We start from the raw sequence: 13,809 nt of genomic DNA, 5'->3' as shown, positions 1-13,809 counted from the left end.
GAGCCCAGATGTTTTCCCTAACTTGGTGGCAGAATTTGACTTGAGCCATGTGAAGCCACCCGTGGCCCTTATTGATTACCTGTAGTTTTCCTGCAGGATTGCAGATGAAATTGATTACGGTGTGCTGGCCCAAGCTTCCTGGCAGGTGCGTGGGCCACCTGACCTAACAGCCGCACCATTCCGAAACTCTTTGGGGGTATGGAGCCGTGGACCTGCAGGCAGCCCTGGGAGCCTTTCTCATAGAAGCTGGGGGGTCAGATGAGATAATGGATGTGAAAGTCAGGGGTCTGCTTCCCTTTTTGGCTTCTCCCAACATTTCAGTTCCCCTTAAAAAAAGTGTTTTTTTTATTTGTTTGTTTCCGGAAGAGGTCCAGTTATAGTGAGGATTTTGTCAGTTTCAGAATCCAGTTGTGTTAATTTGGGAAATTGAAAATAGAGCACTTTAAAAAAAAAAGGATTTTGATTATTTATTTGACAGACAGAGATCACAAGTAGACAGAGAAGCCTGCAGAGAGAGAGGGGGACGCCGGCTCCCCGCTGAGCAGAAAACCCGATGTGGGGCTTGATGTGGGACTCAATCCCAGGACCCTGAGATCATGACCTGAGTCAAAGGCAGTGGCTTAACCCGCTGAGCCACCCAGGCACCCCAATAGAGCACGTTTTAAAAAACACTTGTACATCCTCAGGATCCTTCGCATGGTCCTGACATCTTGAACTTTAGGAACTTGGGGCGGGGGTTAGGGGGAGCCGTGGAGGGAGGATGTACAGACTCCCTTATGACAACTGCCACCAGCTGGGTGATTATGGGCAATTCACTTCCCCTCTCAGGGTCTCAATTTGTCCTTTGGCCCAAAGAGGGGTGGAAAGGGTGGATGGATGACCCCTAAACCTTGCGAGTCTCTGATTTCTTCTTTGTATTTGATGTAATGTACTTGATGTAAACATTGATGCCTGGCACATGCCAGGACTGAGTCTGGGATGCCCAGCGGAAGGAGGCACCGTCCCAGTGTGTGACCTCCTGGGTCATCCCACCGCGTGTACTGGTTACAGTGCAAAGAGCTCAGGATTTGAAGCTAGAGAGTCTCGAATTTGACGCTGCTGGGTCACCTGCCAGCTGCTGAGGGGTCACTTAATTCCCCCAGTCAGGTGTCCTCCTGTGTAAAGGATTAGTGTTGTGAGCCTTCAACGAGGTGAGGCATGGAAGTACTTGGCACGTAGTAGGCGCTCTACCAAGGCTGACTGGGTCCCATTTGGTACCCCTGTCTGCGCCACCTTCGCTCTGGTTTCTGCAAGGAGGAGCCCGCCCTCTTGTGGCTATGGCGGGGAACAGCACTCGGCGGGTGAGGACCGGGACCCGGACTCCGCCCAGAGGGAAAGCAGGCGGGGCAGTGGGGGCTCTTGTGCCCGGCGTACCTGCTGGCCAGTTGGCCGGCCTCTCTGGGACAAATGGCTGGATGCCAGCGCTCCTCACCCCGGCGTCCCTCCGTTTCCTGGGCAGGCTTTCGGAGCCGCATTCCTGGGCCTCCCCACATTCTCAGTCCTGCTTGCCCCTCCGTCTTTCGGAGCAGTTACAGCCGTGTGATGGGGGTGGGGGACACAAGTGTTGGCGAGGGTAGTACTCGCGCGGGGAGGAACTGGGGCGTCTGAAGGAGACCTGGGTATTGTTAGAGACGTTAGGCCTGGTCCGCCTTCTGGCCCTAATTCACTGTTGGACGTTAATGAAAGGCTTAAGAAAACTTAATGTTTCCTCCCTGTGTGATGGGTATAATCTCACACTCCCTGTGATCTCGCCTTATTCCAGTGTCAGCTGTGGGTCTCCCTGACACCCCTTCCCCTACACACGCCAGGGGTGGGAAGTCGGTTCTCTCCTGGGAAGGAAACCTTGTTCTGCTCTTAGTTGTTCAAGGCAGCATTTAGAGAAGGAATTTCCTGAAAGGTGAGCCTTCCTGGTTTCTTCTTGGAGGAGGCAGGAGAGGCCACTCCTACCCTTCCCCTTCATTCACTCATTAACTAAGCAGGAACTGGCCTCCCACCTGCCAAGCTCCTGGTGAGGCACAGCCCCCCAGGGCCGGGCCGGAGAGCTACCATCCGGGTGAGGGGCCTGGCAAGAGAGGACAGATGCCTCAGGCCAGCCTGGCACAGGCCATCCGGGGCAGAACGACACACAGTGTCGTCATGGGTGTGGGTGTGGGACATGCACCCCTGGAGCCTTGCAGCCCCGCCCCTACCCTACCCTGCTGGGGTGCTGCGGGGGAGTGGGTGGTGCCTGGCCCAGCAGAGCCTCATGGGCTCTCACCAGGGATGTGGATTTCATTCTGCAGCTGCTGGAAGATTCTTAGCACAGAAGGGAATGGGGTTCAGAAAAGAACCCCGTGGCTGGGACTTTGAGAAGAACAGAGGACCTTCATGGTGTCCCCGGCACGCAGGGATGACGGGAGATTTGGGAAGCTGATGCCAAGGGCTCTGGGGGCCGATGGGCTGAGGAAGGTGGGAGAGAAGGCGGGATGTGTCCCCGTCTCCCAGTTGCATGCCTCGCAGACAGTGGTCTGTTTATCCGGTGGTGACAGGGCCAGGGAGCAGCCGGATAGCTGGGCCTGCTGCCCAGGAGACGGCCCTCAGCCTGTGGTGCTGGAGATGGGGCTTCGGAGAGCGTGTGGAGAGGAAGAAATAGGGAACAAGGCAGAAAACAGGAGCGTGCTGGCCCGACACCAAGAAGTGTCCAGAAGGAAGGAGAAGTCAGATAAAGGCCATTAAACATTTATCAGAAATGGTGACCGCAAGGTCAACCAGCCACCTTATCAGGAGCAGGTCAAGGGGTTACTGAAGGCAGAAGGCAGACGTCAGACGGATGAAGGTGAGGACACAGGCCACGTGTAGACAGCTCAGAAGCTTGGCAGGGAAGGGAGAGACGCTGCGTGGCCAGAGGCAGGTGAGGCCAAGAGGCGAGGCTCCCCAAATCGAAGTGAGTGGTCAGGGCCCAGAAGAGCGGGAGGCTGAGGATGGTGAGGAGGGGGTTGGTGAGACAGGATTGGGGGAGACAGGCCAAGGGGGGTGCCCAGGACAGAGGGGGAGCGACCCCCTGACTCCGAGGCAAGGGGCAAGGATGTGAAGGTAGAGGATCAGGGTCGTCTCGAGGAGGGTAGACCAATGGCCAAGGGGAGAGGGTGGCATGGGGGTGGGGCCGTCGGCAGAGGCAGAGGACCCCCCCCCCAGAAGAGGGAAGCCTCCACATTGGGTGGCATTTTCTGGTCTTGCCATTCACCCTCCAATCAACTAGCCTGTAATGTGCACCTGGTGTGTCCTGGTCAGAGGGCTGGACCCTGTGGACACAAAGTGTGTCACACATGACATGACATGACCCTGTCCCAAAGGGGCTAATGGTCCCGTGGGCTCTCACCCAAAGGCTCATCCTCCCAGCAGCTCAGAAGGCAGGCATGGGTGCCCCCCTTTGCCAGAATGCAGAGGTTCAGAGAGGGGTTAGTGGCTGGCTGAAGGTCACCCAGGCAGGAGGTGGCCGAGAGCAAGTCACTTCCATGCTTCCTGACCCCCAGCCCCGTGCGGGCCGCCAGGTTCAGTTTCAGCCCTGTGGCCTGCGGGCTTGGCCGTTCCCCTCGGCAGGGACAGTGCAAGCCAGAGGCGAACACGGATTCCCTAAGAGGCCTGTATGTGCCCAGTCCTGGGCACGGGCCACAGGGAGAGACGCAGGAATTCCAGACCTTCATCTCCCACGCGGCCCCCGGGGGGCCTAGGAGGAGACCCAGCTGTCCCGGGAGAGGGCAGAGGCGCACCTCCGGAGGAGGGAGAGAAGGAGGAGGGCTTGGCGAGCGGGAGCTCTCTGCCCCCACCCCCTCAAAGGAGGGGCTTTGGGAGCCTGGAAGCCTGGGGGGAGGAGCCTCTTGAGACTCCTCCCCTGGGCCCGCGGGCGGGGTGGGGAGGAGTAGGGACCTGCTGACTCCGGGATTTCAGGGTGTGATCACCATCCCCGCCCCAGGGCCTCGGAGGTGGAGAGGCCCAGGCCGGCAGTGGGGCCTGGAGCCCACCCCCGCTGCCCAGGCACTGGCCACAGGCAGGAGAGCCCCGGGCCTCCGCAGCTTCCTGGGCAGCCGGCCCAGGAGTCGCCCCACCTGAGTAGGCGGCCCGAACTGGAAGGAGCCCCAGGGCGGCCCCGGTTCCGTGTCCTCTGCTGAGAACTGTGAGTGACCCCTCAACTCCGAATGGGGCACAGGGGGGCGTGGCGTGGCGTGGCAGGCTTCCCACTCTCTCCCCTCCTTCCCTCACCTCCGCCTGCTCTTTTCCCCGGACCCGTGCTGAAACCCACCTGCCCGGTGCCTCGCCCTGCTCTCTGGACCGCAGGCCTGGCACCCACTCCTTCGGACACACTCCAAGAGCCGCCCCAGGCAGCTCTGACTGGGACAAAGGAAATGGACTTGGACAAACCCACCTGGATCTCCCTTTGGGACAAGTCGGGGGCCCCTCTGGAAAGGGAGTCTAGTAAGAGCAGGGGAGCTGAGGCCGGGGAGGAGGGTCCAGTGAGTCTCCCTCATCTGGTCTTTCTCCTCACCCCCTCCCCCACCCAGGGAGGTCAGCTGCCCTGGGGTGGCCCAGCCGGTTTCTTCACACCTGGCCTGACTCACCTGCAGCCCCGAGCTGACCCTGGAGCCCCCGCTGCCCAGCCCGTGGCCTGACCCATGAAGGGGCAGGTTCTTAGGTGCCCCCCCCCATCCTCGGCCCACATTCCTGGCCACCAGTGGTCCTCCCCACCCACCACTCCCTGGGCCGAAAGGAACAAACCCCCGGGGCATGGCAGCCCCCATGGCTCGGTGGGGTCCCCTGGGCCTTATTATTCACCTCTCAGTCTCTGGTTCCCCTAACGCCCCCCCCACCCCAGACCTCCTGAGACAGGTCCACCTGCCTCCCCACTTCCTTCCTGAGCCCCAGCAGCCGGCTTCTCTCTCCATCTATTTTCTCTGCCTTTTCAGGGGCTGTCTGTGTCCAGCAGAGGGGAGGGCCAGGCGTGCAACACTGAAAGGCAACCCCGATGACCAGTCAGTGCCTGGCCCTCAGCATGGGAAAGCCCATCAGCATGACTGGGCTCAGCGGATCAGAAAGGGGTCAGGGTTCCAGATCCTGTCAGGGGACAGTTCATGTTGGTTGTCACTGAGGGAAAGGGGGCTGCCGGGGACTGGGTCTGAGGGACACAGGGGTTCTTGCTAAAGTTCAGGAGGATCTCTCGCCAAACTGAGGAAGGACTGTGGTGTCGAGGGGATTTCCAGAGCAGCTGCGAAAGCCCAGTGAGGCTTGCCGGTCCCAGGCTCTGGGCTTCTACGGGTGCTGCCCTGCGTCCTCTCCTTCCCCTGGGTGGAGGTCCAGCGTGAGGCATCAGGGGAACAGAGCAGGGGTCCCTGTCAAAGCTTCCATGTCTGTCCCAGGGCCTGGGTTAGCTTTGCGGAGAGAGGAAGCCAGAGGAACCAAGAAAGGCTCCAGAAGGGGCCCGCCCCCAGCTCCCCCCAGCCACCTTCCCGCCCTGTCTATGCACCTGGAGTGCTCCTGGCATCATCTGAATTTGCCAATTTCTCTTCCCCCCATAAAAATAGTTTCATGCCACTGCGAATATTTGGCTAATGGGGGGACATCTCCATCTATGACTACTAGCATTTTGGTTTCTCTCCATCCATCCTGCTTGGCTCTGGGTGGGAGTGTTTTGCAGACCTCGGGCATCCCCGGGGCACTGACAACGGCACTGTGATTTTTCACTTACTGTGTCATTGATTCAGGACAGAGCAGGGGTGGACTGGGCACTGGGAGGCAGTGAGACACAAGGCGTGGTCCCTGCCCTCAGGCAGCTGACTGGGGTAGAGAGCTGGGCAGGCAAACCCAGGGTTCCCCTCTGTTGTGGTGGGAGAACCTGCGGGTGCCGCGGCCAGAGAGAAACCTAGGGTCTCCTCCCAGCCAAGGGAGGGGGACAGCAGGTGCATCCCAAAGGTTTCTACCATTCAGCCTCCTCCGTGTACCCCTCTGGGCCTGGTGCTTTGTCAGGGGCAGACTTTCTCTTCAGTGGTAATTGGGTCTTTCCAAGTTTTCCATTCATTCTTGTTCATTTTGGCCATTTTGGTTTTTGACTAGGAAAGCATTCATTTTTTCCTCGATTTGCAAAATCTTCTAAATTTACTTCTAAATTTACATATGGATTCCTTTGTGACCGAGGAAAGGATTATTTTTCTAGGTTTTTCATAGCCGTGGAAAAATTGTATATTTTCCATTTAAAGGACATCAGGTCCCCCCCAGAGATCAAGCCAAGCTGATGGACCCTATTATTTTTTTTAAGATTTTATTTATTTATTTGACATACAGAGATTACAAGTAGGCAGAGAGGCAGGCAGAGAGAGAGAGGAGGAAGCAGGCTTCCCGCCAAGCAGAGAGCATGACCCAAGCCGAAGGCAGAGGCTTCAACCCACTGAGCCACCCAGGCGCCCCATGACGGACGCTATTATTGAAATGTGGGTTTCCTTTGTAGATCTCTTTTTGGTTTTGTCTTTTACTCCAGATCCGATAGAGGTTTATTACATCTCCCACTCAGATTTTCTCAAGCAAGTTCTTCTTGTACTCTTAGTAGGTTTCGCTTTTGACGTCGAGCTAGAGTGCTGCCGGGAGCGCCCTGATCTGGACTGCTCTGTCTTCACAGAGCTTGCCTTTGTATCACAACCTGGTGTCCCTCTTTATCCCGTGGGGTCCTTGCAACCCTAAACTCCACCTTTCCTCTTAAGAACCCGGCCACTCTTTGTATTTTGTTCGATTTTATTTTTTTGCACTCGCCAGTATCTCTCGGTATCCTTTAAGTTTCAACGTTATCACGTTCTTAAGTGTGTGTGTGTGTGTGTGTGTGTGTGTATCATACCACTCAATGTTGAAATCCAAGCTGACTGTCTTCTGATGGGATAATGGACTCTTTTGCGATTTTGTTTAATAACGGGCCCAGCCTACTGGATTTTGTTCCTAACGGATTAATTACATGTATTGGTTTTCCTGTGGTTTGCTTTCCCCCTTCTGTCAGGCTGCTACTGGTTCTTTTCTTCTCCGCCTGTCACTCCCGTTGTCCTGTGACACTTGGCATTTCATTCATGGCTTCTGCTTGTCCCTGGGGTTCCTAGTCAAACATGCCCTTGGATGTGCAGAGATGGGGATTCTTTTTCTCTGCACTCCCCCCGCCTCCCCCAGAACTCACAGAACCCCATCAGTGTCTATACACAGCCTTGGGTCTTTTTTTTTTTTCAGCTTAGAGAAATCTGTTTGTTGCATGATTGTTGTGTCTTTGACTTTTTCTTTCATTTCATTTGCATGTTGGCTCTCTTGACGGGCTTCTCCAGTTTTGTAGTTTTGCCCCCTTTCTTTCTTATCTCTGTGTGCGTTTGTTCTGAGAGATTCCTCCTGCTTTATCTTCCAGGCCACAGATTTGAGTCTGGAGTATGACTCTCTATCCTCACCTTCAATGAGTAGTGCAATGATATATTCTAGGTTCTAAAATAGTCTTTTTTTTCTCTCTCTCTCTTTGTGCTTTACTTGAATCTCCTTAAGAATTCTTTTTTGGTGGTGTTGGGGTTGTCGCTGTGTTTTCTAGCTCCTCTATCTTGCTAATAGCAAGATTTTCTTAATTAGATAATGTGGGACACCTGGGTGGCTCAGTCAGTTAAGCCTCTGCCTTTGGCTCCGGTCCTGATCTCAGGGTCCTGGGATCGAGCCCTGCATCGGGCTCCCTGCTCGGCGGGAAGCCTGCTTCTCCCTTTCCCACTCCCCCTGCTTGTGTTCCCTTTCTCGTTCTGTCTCTCTGTCAAATAAATAAATTCTTTTTTTTTTAAGTATATAGTAAAAACTCCCACTCGTACCCCTGCTTCTGTGCCTGTTCTCCTCAGCTCTAAGTCGCCACTTTCATTCATTCTTTCCCTACTCTTCCGGAGTTTCTTTATACAAATACGAACTTGTATGAAACCACATTTGATTCCCTGATTTTTCTATCTCCCTTACATACAGGTAGCAAGCAGTACACACAACCCTGTATCTTGCTTGGTTTTTGCCTATTTGATTTAACAATGTACCTTGGAGATTGCGCACAGAGAGTATCAGTCCCCTTCCTTGTAGGAATGTATCATAAATTCTTCAGCCACTCAATGGTTGATGGGCCCTTGGACTGTCTCCCAGCTCTTGCCATTACGCACAAAGCTATAATAAATAATCTCTCGTGGATGTGCAAGTGGTAAATCAAGGATGAATCCCAGAAGTAGGATCGCTGGGCGGAAAGGTAAACGATAGGTATTTATTCAATTTTGCCAAATTGCTCTCCCTGTCTGTGGGGCTTCTACCAGGTTACATTCCCACCAGCACAGATGTGAGCGTCTGACTCCCCACAGCCTTGCTAACCACGTGTCGATAAGATGTTGATTTCTGCAGATCCAGTAGTAAAATATATGCTCCGAAGGCAGCTGGGATTTGCATTTCTCTTTTCAGCGAGAGTGAGCATCTTTTCATAGATGTTGGGTCTGTTTGTTTTCCTTTTACTGTGGCTGGTCTATTCATAGCCTGTGTTCCCTTTTCTGTCGAGTTATTCGTTTTACTTATCAGTTATAAGGAGGCTTTGTCGTTCGAGGGAGAGCAGCCTTGGATCTCCAGCATGGGTTGGAGTCTCCCCACGCTTTGTCTTCTGACTTTGCTCATGTCATGTTTTGGCCACACAAATCACTTAATGTAGAAATCACTAATCTTATGGCTTTTGGATTTTAGTCTCTGTCACCAAGATTTTTTTTTTTAAGATTTTATTTATTTATTTGAGAGAGAGAGAATGTCCCTGCAGGCAGCAGACTCCCTGCCAAGCAGGGAGCCCGATGTGGGACTCGATCCTGGGACTCCGGGTTCATAACCTGAGCCAAAGGCAGACACCCAACCAAGTGAGCCACCCAGGCGCCCCAAGGTCTTTTTTTAAAATAGAATTTTGCTCATGTTTTCCTCTTTGAGTCTTTTTTTTGGGATTTCGCTTTTTATGTCTGATTCTTTGATCCTTTGGGGGGTGTATCTGGGCAGACAGAGTGAGATGTAGACCCACTGTTAATGATTTTTTTTTTTTTCTGGTTGGCTGTCCAGCTGTCCCATCACCTTTACTGACAAGCTCCTCTTCTCACCAGGGTTTGTGAGTGGTCCGCAGCAGGTCCAGACCCCAGCTCCGGCCTATTTGGGGGTTCTTTCGGCTCCAACTCTCTCCAGCTACAGGCTTGCCAGAGGAGTGGGATTGATGTGTCTTTGCTCGCTGGGGCTGGGACTGAGCTGTCGGAGTACCGCCACTTGATGGGGCCCTAGAGCAGAGGAATGGTGGTCTCCGCCAGGGGGCCGGTGGGGCTAGCTGGCCAGGTCCCCTGCAAAGACACCATCAGAAATTCTCCCTGCTCCCTGCCCCTCGGCATTCCCAGCTTTCCAGTAGAGAGCGCTGAGCCCACCTGTTTGGCTCCCCGTTGGCTCCTCAGGTCACCCTGCCTTGCCCCTAGGGTCTTATGGTGGGCCAGGTCTGCCCCAGGGCCCCCTGAGTTCCAGCTTCTGTCTCAGGCACTCTGCCCATGCCAGCCAGCCATGCCCACCGGCTGGCACAGCCCCTTCATAGAGGGTCGCAGTAGGGGGAGGAGAGGAGCAGGATGTGTTTAAGCTGCCATATTTCCAAAATCCCTAGCACCAGAGCCGCATCATAAAGGGAGAGAAATTACTACTGGGGACAGTGCAGGGGAGAGAGCTGGGAGGGCCAGTCTTTCTGGATAAGAAACAATGAACACTTCACAGAGTCTTAACGTGGAGAATGCAGAAGAGTAAGAAAGTCTAAGGGAGGGTTTTTTCCCTTTCTGTTATGAAGATTTTCAAACATACAAAGAAACCAGAAGAATAGTAAAATAATTTATAGTAAATAAAATAAAAATAAAAATAAAAAATAAAAAATAAAAATAGTAAAAAAAAATAAAATAGTAAAAAAATAAAATAGTAAAAAAAAATAAAAAAAAATAAAAATAAAAATAGTAAAATAATTTATGCCTATTACTTAGGTTTAACAATTACTACTCGCCAAGTTTGTTCTTTTTTTTGGCCAAGAAACAATAAATTCCAGGCTTTATCATATCTCTTCCCGCCAAAATTCAGCATATATGTCTTAAAAGTGTTTTTCTCCATAATCACAATACTATAACCATTATTACATCTAACAAAATTCACAGTAGTTCCTTAATAGCATCTCAGACCCAGGGCATAGTCGAACGTCCCTCATTGTCCTGAAACAGATTTCTCCCAGCAAGTTCATTTGAACCAAGGTCAACTCGAGAACCATGCATTCCACTGAACTGTCCCTTCAGTCTCTCTTGATGGTCCCCTCCCTCTCCTCCTGCCCTGGCAGAGGCCAGACCCGTGGCCCCATAGAACATCTATTCTGGATTTGACTGTTTGCTCCCTCGTGGTGGTGTTTCCGTGTTCCCCCGATGTCGGTGATACGTGCGGACTGACAGGCCTGAAAGGCTTAGGCAGCTCCGGTCACCGGGCTCGGTGACCCTAGGTCTCGGCTTGAACAACCGAGATGATGCCCAGATGGGAAGCAGGAGAAGGAAGGTGCCCGCGGTTTGGGACGTGCAGCTCTGGAGGCGTATCAAGGACAAGGACACCCAGGGCGGCAGTCGGGGGCCTGCTCCTGGAGCTGCGCGGACAGGTCGTTACCCGAACAGAGCTGCCTGGGCTTCCCCAGGACAGCAGAGAAGCAAAGGGGGAACCAAGCATCAAGGACGTAGACAGAGGAGGAGGAGCACGGGCCCAGAGCCCAGAGCCCAGCAGGCACCAGAGGAGGAGGGAGAGGGCTGTAAGGACTAAATGCTGGAGGAGAGTCACACCCGACAAGGACCACATTTGTCACGAAGGAAGTCACAGGACACGCGAGCTGTGGGCTGGACGTCGGGGTGAGGGGCCAGCAGGATGGTGGGGACGCGCCCACCTTCAAGAAGTGGGCTCTGAAAAGGAGGCAGGCGGAGCTGGGTCCAGGGGCCTCCTTTTGCTTTTTGATGGAGAGACCTCAGGGCGCCTGGGTGACTCGGTTGGCTAAACGTCTGCCTTCAGCTCAAGTCATGGTCCCAGGCTCCTGGGTTCAAGCCCCCCTTCCCCAGTCAGGCTCCCTGCTCAGCGGGGAGCCTGCACCTCCTTTTTCCTCCCCCACCCCCCACTGGTGCATGTGCTCACGCGCTCTCTCTCTCGCTCTCTCTCTTGCTATCTCTCTCTCTCTGTCGAAGAAATAAATAAAATCTTAAGAAAGAAATTAAAATAAGATGGAGAGACCTCAAGTTTGTTGAAATGCCAAAGGGTCAAAGGCAGTCAAATGGGAGGGGTTAGAGATTTGAGGAACAGCTGCTTCTGGGCGAGCGAGAGAGATGGTGGGATCCTGGGATCCCCCTGGGCCCGCTTGGGGAGGTCACTTTGGACAGGGGCACCTGGTCCCTCCACTGGGGCAGTGAGGAGGAAGCGTGAGTGCAGGTGCCGCTACATTTGAAGCCCCGGCCACATTTTCCTCCCTAGGCTGGCTCCCGAGTACAGCCTCCGCAGGCCCGCAGTTCCCTTGACAGAGGGTTTCTCATTCCTCCTGGCCCAACCTCGGGAGACATCCTGGGTGTCTGCCAGCCTTATCCAGAGCACAGGGCGTGGGAGTGGCGAAGGGGCTCCGCCCCAGGCCCCACCTGCCCTGGAGGAGCAGGCCAAGCACACAGTCCCATGAGGCCACCGAAAGGCTGAGGGCAGAGTCCAGAGCCAAGGGCACTCCATCGAAACCGAGAAGCAGAAAAGCAGAAGTACAGCCCTGCCTTCTTCCCCACGGTCCCCGGTGCAGGGGGCAGAACTCGGGGGCCTGCTTGACGCTCTCATGGAAGCCAGCCTTGCGAGCTGGGAGAGAATGACAGATAGCCCATTCTATGGATAAAGAAACAGAGGCCCAGAGATTCAAGGGGCTGCCCGGAGAGAAGCTAGGGCACAATCCACGTGAGAAGCCATGTCCCTGAATCCTGCTTCGTTCCTTTTTTCCTTTTAACCCAATGACTATGCTTCTGCTCCAAACCCCAGGGAAGAACCTCACCTCGGGCTACTGTGTTGGGACCTGCAAGCCGCAGGGCAAAGCAGTAAGATTACACCGAGCCTCACCTTAACACAACATGTCTGAGCCGCAGCCCAAATCACTTATACCAGACTCTCCGAGTTCGGGGTTGGGAGGGGGGTGCTTGGCAGCTCCGGGTATGGTTCCCCACCATTCTGAGGCTTGAAGCCCCTGGAGGGTGACCCACTGCACACTGGTGGACTTGTCGGTCAGGGCTAGGGGCGGATACGGTAAGGCTGGGACTCTGTCCTGGAGAGGGCGTGCTCAGGGGAGGGAAGGATGCCAGTTCTGGGCACTGCGCTAAGCTCCCTGAGGCAAAGATCACAGTTTATTCTCCACTCTTCCTCCACCCAGCCTGGCTGGCCTGGAGTCAGCAAAGGAGGTCCCGTCCCCTCCGTGACCCCCTGAGCCCATCTCTGGGCTCTAGTCACTGGTTTGCAGGCATTTCTTTTGCCTGTGGCCCCAGAGAGCTGATAGGATTTTCTGGTTGCACCTGCTTGTGAGGTTTTTGGGGAGAAAGGGTGAGAAGACAGGGCTGGAGAGGCGGCCAGTGTGCAGCTGGCTTGTTCTGTCCCCTCCTCCACCGTGTGCCTAGAGGCAAGGAGAGGTGCGAGGGTGTGGTTAGCGGGGGAGGACCCCGGGATGGGGGGGGGGAGCTGCTGTGGTCACACCTCCTCTCCCCGGGGAGGGGAGGCCTGGACTGGAGGCCGGAGGAGCCAGCCTCCATGAGGAAGAAGAGCAGCCTAGAGCTGTGTGGGTTTGGCTCTGTCCCCAGGGTGTGGGGCCAGAGCCCTCTGGGAGCCCCCGGGGCGTGGGGCCAGACTTCTTCCTGGGAAGAAGCAGCACGTGGCCTGCATTTTCTGTGGTCCCAGTCATCTGTACTGTCACTCTTGTTTCCTGCCGTGGGGAGACCCCCCTTCCTAATTCTAGAGCAGGCCAGTGCTAAGGGCCCAGGTTGCCCCACCTGCCTCCTCTCTCCTTCCCCACCCCGGCTCCTCTCTGCTGCCGGCTGCTCTGGCATTTACAGAGGCTCTGCCGGTCTCCTGGGCCTGGCTCCGTCTCCCTTGGTGACCTAGCATGTGTGTGGCCCCTGTCCCTCAGGGCGGGGGCAGCAGGATGCGTCATGTGTGTGACAAGTGGGAGGACTCCAAGCCTCTCTGCCCTCAGTGTTCTGGGCTTCCGTGCCCCACAAGGGATGGTAGGGTACTAGAGCTTTGAGGGCAGAGTAGGGCCAAAGTCCCTGGCTTGCGCTGGCTATGGTCTGCGCCAATGTCCCACGCTCCCAATCTACACCATGCCCGGCGCTGCTTGAGTGTCCCTGTCCCGAGGCCATAGTGGGTGCAGGGAAGGAGTGGCCTTCCTGGGGGACATGGGCAGGGGGGCGAAAGTCGGGCCAGGGCTGGGAACGGGAGGCTTACTGAAACAGGAGAGCACCCCACAAGGGGTCTGGGATCCGAGGTGGAAGGTGGGGTTCCGAGCCTGAAGCAGGAGCTGGGCAGCCTTTGTGGGAGAGCCGTGGGCGGTGGGTGGGTGGGCGGCAGGGTGCCGCCTGGCCTCTGGAGCTGGGGAGGAGGCACCTATGAGGGCGTTAGTAAGACAAGGTGGTCCCCAAGGGCTGGGGGGGGAGTGCAGCGTCTCACCCAGGACACGCTGTGCCCGTTGTGCAT

General features: G+C 55.2%; 1 protein-coding gene across 1 annotated transcript in view; it reads left to right on the top strand.

Moving 5' to 3' along the window:
- The window catches only part of ARHGAP27 (Rho GTPase activating protein 27), a gene marked incomplete at its 5' end in the record, with an annotated part of 29,513 nt that overhangs the window by 860 nt on the left and 14,844 nt on the right, over positions 1-13,809 (top strand). The window lies entirely within an intron of this gene.

Source organism: Martes martes (assembly GCF_963455335.1).
Source record: "Martes martes genome assembly, chromosome: 16".
Taxonomy (NCBI): Eukaryota; Metazoa; Chordata; class Mammalia; order Carnivora; family Mustelidae; genus Martes; species Martes martes.
This window is presented reverse-complemented; position numbering and strand designations above follow the sequence as displayed.